Source organism: Arachis ipaensis, chromosome B10 (genome assembly GCF_059453495.1).
Source record: "Arachis ipaensis isolate K30076 ecotype BB chromosome B10, ASM5945349v1, whole genome shotgun sequence".
Taxonomy (NCBI): Eukaryota; Viridiplantae; Streptophyta; class Magnoliopsida; order Fabales; family Fabaceae; genus Arachis; species Arachis ipaensis.
In genome coordinates this window covers 28689859-28696593 of record NC_142435.1, presented here as the reverse complement: position 1 = coordinate 28696593, position 6735 = coordinate 28689859, and the positions used below count along the sequence as shown (strand labels likewise).

General features: G+C 35.9%; 1 pseudogene; it reads right to left on the bottom strand.

The window, feature by feature from the left end:
- Window positions 1–236: 236 nt before the first annotated feature.
- On the bottom strand, window positions 237–338 carry LOC148579524 (small nucleolar RNA R71; annotated as a pseudogene).
- Between the last annotated feature and the right edge of the window lie 6397 nt (window positions 339–6735).

Here is a 6735-nt window from a genome sequence, read left to right as displayed (position 1 = left end):
ATCATGGACTTCCTCATGAAGACCCAAATCAATTTATCTCTGATTTCCTGCAGATTTGTGATATTGTGAAGACCAATGGAGTAAATCCTGATATGTACAAACTCATGCTCTTCCCATTTACTGTGAAGGATAGAGCAAAGCTGTGGTTGGATTCTCAACACAAGGAGAGTCTGGATACTTGGGATAAGGTTGTCACTGGATTTTTGACTAAATTTTTTCCACCTCAAAAGCTGACTAAACTAAGGGTGGAGGTTCAGACCTTCAGACAGAAAGATGGTGAGACCCTTTATGAAGCTTGGGAGAGATTCAAGCTATTGACTAGGCAATGCCCTTCGGACATGTTCTCTAGATGGACTCAGCTGGATATCTTTTATGAGGGCTTATGTGAAATGTCCAAGATGCGTTAGATAATTCTGCAAGTGGTTCTTTGCACATGAAGAAGACACCAGAGGAAACTACTGAGCTTATTGAGTTGGTTGCTAATAACCAATACTTATATTCCTCCAACAGGAATCCTGTAAACTCTGAGACCCCTCAGAAGAAAGGTGTTCTGGAAGTAGAAGCTCTTGATGCTATTATTGCTCAGAATAAAATTTTGAGTCAGCAGATGAATTTACTTACTCAACAACTGAGTGGGATGCAGGTTTCAGTTGTCAACACTCAGAATGCACCCCAAGAGGTCCTTTATGGCATGACATGTAACTCTATGCAAAATGAGAATTATGAATATGCTCAATCTTCTTCTGAACAGGTCAATTACATGGGGAATGCTCCTAGAAATCCCACTAATGATCCATACTCTAAGACCTACAATCAAGGGTGGAGAAATCACCCAAATTTTGGGTGGAGAGATCAACCTCAGAGGTCATAGAGTTTTCATAACAATTCTCAGGGCGGTTTCCAACAGAATAATCATAATAACTGCCAATTTCAATCTCATCAGCAACCACCTCCTCAGCAGGCAAATTCTCAGTCCCAACAGAACACTAAATGGGAGACAATGATGAATAATTTTATGCAGAAAACCAGAGCTTCTATTAGAAACTTAGAGGTGCAAATGGGCCAACTGAGCAAGCAAATACCTGAGAGGTCTCCAAGTACATTTCTTGGTGATACAGTGGTGAACCCAAGAGAAGATTGCAAAGTTATTCAATTGAGAAGTGGTAAAGTAGCTGGTTCTGAGACCAAGGTCAATGAGGAGCTAGTTGAAAAAGAAGCTCCAGAGGAGAAGAAGGAAGAAGTGGAGCATGCCCCTCCAAAGCGTGCAAACAATCCATTCCCAAACTCTTTTGACACTCATCCTACATTGCCAAAGGCTCTTGAATATGAGCCTAAAATGCCATACCCTCAAAGGCTTCAAAAGGCTTCCAAGGACAAGCAATTTTCTAGATTTTTAGAAGTCTTCAAGAAGCTGCAGATCAACATTCCTTTTGCAGAGGCTCCTGAGCAAATGCCTCTCTATGCTAAATTCATGAAAGAATTGTTGACTAACAAGAGAAATTGGAAGGAATAAGAAACAGTGGTGTTAACTAAGGAATATAGTGCTATTATTTAACATAACCTCCCTGAAAAGATGCAGGATCCAAGGAGCTTTGTAATTCCATGCACCATTGGAGATGTTACTATTTATAGAGATTTATGTGATCTTGGAGTTAGCATTAACCTCATGCCACTTTCAATGATGAAAAAGCTTCAAATTGAGGAGGTAAAACCCACTCGTATTTCTCTTCAACTTGCTGATCTTTCTATTAAATTTCCTATGGGTGTTGTTGAGGATTTACTTGTGAAAGTAGGACCATTTATTTTTCCTACTAATTTTGTTATATTGGATATGGAATAGGATGCAAAGTCCTCTATTATTCTTGGTAGACTCTTTTTAGCTATAGGTAAAGCTTTGATTGATGTGCAAAAGGGTGAATTAACCCCGAGGGTCAATGAAGAACAGGTGGTCCTTAATGTATTTGAAGCCCTCAAACACCCTAATGATTCTGAAGGGTGTATGAGAGTTGATGTTTTTAAACCACTTGTTCAAAAGGTACTGGAAGCTGAGGTACTTGATGATATTCTGGATCCTCTTTCTGAATATGAACTAGTTGAAGTTGATGATTCACCACCCCAGAAAGAGTTGGTGAACACGCCTAAAGCAGAGAAGGAAGTTCCTAAGCTTGAGCTAAAACCTTTGCTCCCTTCTCTGAAATATGTGTTCTTGGGTGAAAATGATTCATATCCAGTTATTATTAGCTCTTCCTTGAAGCCTAGAGAGGAAGAGGCGCTTATTACAGTGCTCAAGAGCCATAAAATAGCTCTTGGGTGGACCATTGGTGATTTAAAAGGGATTAGTCCAACCAAATGTATGCACAAGATCCTTCTTGAAGATGATGCTAAACCGGTTGTGCAACCACAGAGGAGGCTTAATCCAACTATGAAAGAGGTGGTCCAAAAAGAGGTAATGAAACTATGGGAAGCCGGCATTATATACCCTATTTCTGACAGCCCTTGGGTGAGCCCTGTGCAGGTAGTTCCCAAGAAAGGAGGAATGACAGTGATCAAGAATGAAAAGAATGAGCTGATTCCTACAAGAACCATCACAAGTTGGAGAATGTGCATAGAATACAGGAGGCTCAACACTGCTACAAGGAAGGATCACTTCCCCCTGCCTTTCATTGATCAGATGCTTGAGAGGTTAGCTGGTCATGCTTTTTATTATTTTCTAGATGGATATTCTAGATATAATCAAATTTCAGTGGACCCTTAAGATCAAGAGAAGACATCATTCACATGCCCTTTTGGAGTTTTTGCTTATAGGAGAATGCCATTTGGACTTTGTAATGCTCCAACAACTTTTTAGAGGTGTATGCTTTCAATTTTTTATGATATGGTTGAAAAGTTTATTGAGGTATTTATGGATGATTTTTCTATCTTTGGTAATTCTTTTGAATCCTGCCTTAAGCATTTATCTCTGGTCTTGAAACGGTGTCAAGAATCAAACCTTGTTTTAAATTGGGAAAAATGTCATTTTATGGTTACAGAAGGTATTGTTCTTGGACATCGGATTTCAAGCAAGGGAATTGAGGTTGATAGAGCTAAGGTGGAGGTAATTGAAAAATTTCCACCACCATCTAATGTTAAGGCAGTCAGGAGTTTCTTGGGTCATGCAGGATTTTATAGAAGATTTATAAAAGACTTTTCTAAAATTGCTAAACCATTGAGAAATCTATTAGTTACTGATGTTTCTTTTGTATTTGATGCTGAATGTCTGCATGCTTTTGAAACTCTGAAAGCAAACCTTACCTAGCTCCCATCATAGCTCCCCCTGATTGGGATTTACCATTTGAATTAATGTGTGATGCTAGTGATTATGCTATAGGAGCTGTCTTAGGACAGAGGCATGGCAAGCTTATACATGTCATTTACTATGCTAGCCATGTGTTAAATGATGCTCAAAAGAATTACACAATTACAGAAAAAAAATTATTAGCTATTGTGTATGCTGTTGATAAGTTTAGGTCCTATTTAATTGGTTCTAAGGTTATTGTTTATACTGATCATGCTGCTTTGAAGTACCTTCTAACCAAATATAACTCTAAACCAAGATTAATCAGATGGGAGATACTCCTTCAGGAGTTTGATATTGAGATAAAAGACAGGAAAGGGTTAGAAAATCAAGTAGCTGACCACCTTTCCAGAATTGAGCCTGAAGCAGGAGTACAGTCACCCATAGCTGTGGCTGAGACATTTCTGGATGAGCAACTATTCCTCATTCAGTAGGCTCCATGGTTTGCAGATATTGCAAATTACAAAGCCATGAATTTCATTCCTAAGGAGTACAGTAAACAACAAGTAAAGAAGCTATTAACTGATGCAAAGTACTATTTTTGGGAAGAACCATACCTTTTTAGAAGATGCTCAGATGGTATAATCTGGGGATGTGTTCCAGATGAGGAGACACAGCAGATTCTTTGGCACTGTTGATGAGCGGATAATTTATACGCTTTTGGCATTATTTTTACATAGTTTTTTAGTATGATTTAGTTAGTTTTTAGTATATTTTTATTAGTTTTTAATAAAAAATTACATTTCTAAACTTTACTATGAGTTTGTGTGTTTTTCTATGATTTCAAGTATTTTCTGGTTGAAATTGAGGGACTTGAGCAAAAATCAGATTCAGAGGTTGAAGAAGGACTGCAGATGCTGCTGGATTCTGACCTCCCTACACTCAAAGTGAATTTTCTGGAGCTACATAACTCCAAATGGTGCGCTGTCAATTGCGTTAGAAAGTAGACATCCAGGGCTTTCCAGCAATATAATAGTCCATACTTTGCCCAAGTTTAAACGACGCAAACTGGCGTTCAACGCCAGTTCCATGTTGCATTCTGGAGTTAAACGCCAGAAACAGGTTGCAAAGTGCAGTTAAATGCCAGAAACAGGTTACAAACTGGCGTTCAACTCCAAGAGAAGTCTCTACACGTGTAAAGCTCAATGCTCAGCCCAAGCACACACCAAGTGGGCCCCAGAAGTGAATTTCTGCATCATTTACTCATTTCTGTAAACCCTAGTAACTAGTCTGATATAAATAGGACCTTTTACTATTGTATTAGACATCTTTGATCAGTTTTATACTATCTTAGACCTTTATGGGGGCTAGCCACTCGGCCATGCCTGGACCTTGCTCTTATGTATTTTCAACGGTAGAGTTTCTACACACCATAGATTAAGGTGTGGAGCTCTGCTGTTCCTCATGAATTAATACAAAGTACTATCATTTTTCTATTCAATTCAAGCTTATTCCGATTCTAAGATATTCATTCGCACTTTAATATGAATGTGATGATTGTGACAGTCATCATTATTCTCAACCTATGAACGCGTGCCTGACAACCACTTCTGTTCTACCTTATTTATCTTTTAATTATTAAATCTCTATAATCAATTGAATCTGCCTGACTGAGATTTGCAAGATGACCTTAACTTGCTTCAAGCCGACAATCTCCGTGGGATCGACCCTTACTCACGTAAGGTTTATTACTTGGACGACCCAGTGCACTTGCTGGTTAGTTGTGCGAAGTTGTGACAAAGAACTAAGATTATGAACGTGCGTATTAAGTTTTTAGCGCCGTTACCAAGGAACGAACCGTCACGATTTTTGCGCACCAAGTTTTTGGCGCCGTTGCCGGGGATTGTTAGAGTTTGGACAACTGACGGTTCATCTTTTTGCTCAGATTAGGTAATTTGATTTTAATTTTAAGTTTTTGTTGTTATTTTTTTTTAATTTTCGAAAAATTTTCAAAGATTTTTAATATATATATATATATATATTTTTTTTTTCAAAAATATATTCTTCTTCAGAATTTTTAAGAAAGAATTCTAGAGTTTCATGAAGCATGTTGAAGCCTGGCTGGCTGTAAAGCCATGTCTAATTCATTTGGACTGAGGCTTCCACCTATCAGCATAGAATGAAATTGGATGAAGTATCAGCTATTGTATGCCCGATTTGTATGCTGAAGCTTGGCTGGCCATTGGCCATGTCTAGTGTTTTGGACTGGAGCTTTCGCTGAAAGCTTGGCTGGCTAGTAAGCCATGTCTAATTCTTGGACTGGAGCTTTAGACTAACATTGCAAGATTCCTGGAATTCCTATTAAAAATTTTGAAATCCTTATTTTACTTTTTTTCAAATAATTTTCGAAAAATACCAAAAAAAAAAATCTTATAAAATCATAAAAACCAAAAAAGTTAATTTGATGTTTCTTGCTTGAATCTTGTGTCAGTTTTTAAGTTTGGTGTCAATTGCATGTTTATCTCTTTCTTGCATTTTTCAAAAATCCATGCATTGCATTCTTCATGATCTTCAAGTTGTTCTTGGTAAGTCTTCTTGTTTGATCCTTAAAATTTATTGTTTTGTGTCTTTTCTTGTTTTCCATATGCATTTTCAATTTGTTAGTGTCTAAAGTTTGAAAATTTCTAAGTTTGGTTTCTTGCATGTTTTTCTTTTCTTCAAAATTTTCAAAAATAAGTTCTTGGTGTTCATCTTGACATTCAAAGTGTTCTTGGTGTTCATCTTGACATTCATAGTGTTCTTGCATGCATCATGTGTTTTGATCTAAAATTTTCATGCATTGTGTCTTTTTTTTTGTTTTTCTCTCTCATCATTAAAAAATTCAAAAATAAAAAAATATCTTTCCTTTTTTCTCTCATAAATTTTCGAAAATTTGAGTTGACTTTTTCAAAACTTTTTAAAATTTAGTTGTTTCTTATGAGTCAAATCAAATTTTCAATTTAAAAATTCTATCTTTTTCAAATCTTTTTCAAAAATTAAATCTTTTTCATTTTTCTTTTATGATTTTCGAAAATTTCAAATTGATTTTCAAAATCTTTTTCTTATTTTTATTTCATATTTTCAAAATTAATGCCAACAATTAATGTGATTGATTCAAAATTTTTAAGTTTGTTACTTGCCTAGTAAGAAAGGTGCAATCTTTAAACTCTAGAATAATACCTTTTTAGTTTCTTGTTAGTCAAGTAATCAACTTTGATTTCAAAAATCAAATCTTTTTAAATTTTTTTTCAAATCTTTTTCAAAATAAATGTCAATCACATCTTTTTCAAAATCAATTTCAAAATCTTCTCCAACTTCTTTTCTAACTTCTTATCTTTTCAAAAATTGATTTTCAAATCGTTTTCAATTAACTACTTGACTTTTTGTTTGATTTTAAAAGTTTACTATTTCAATCATATCTT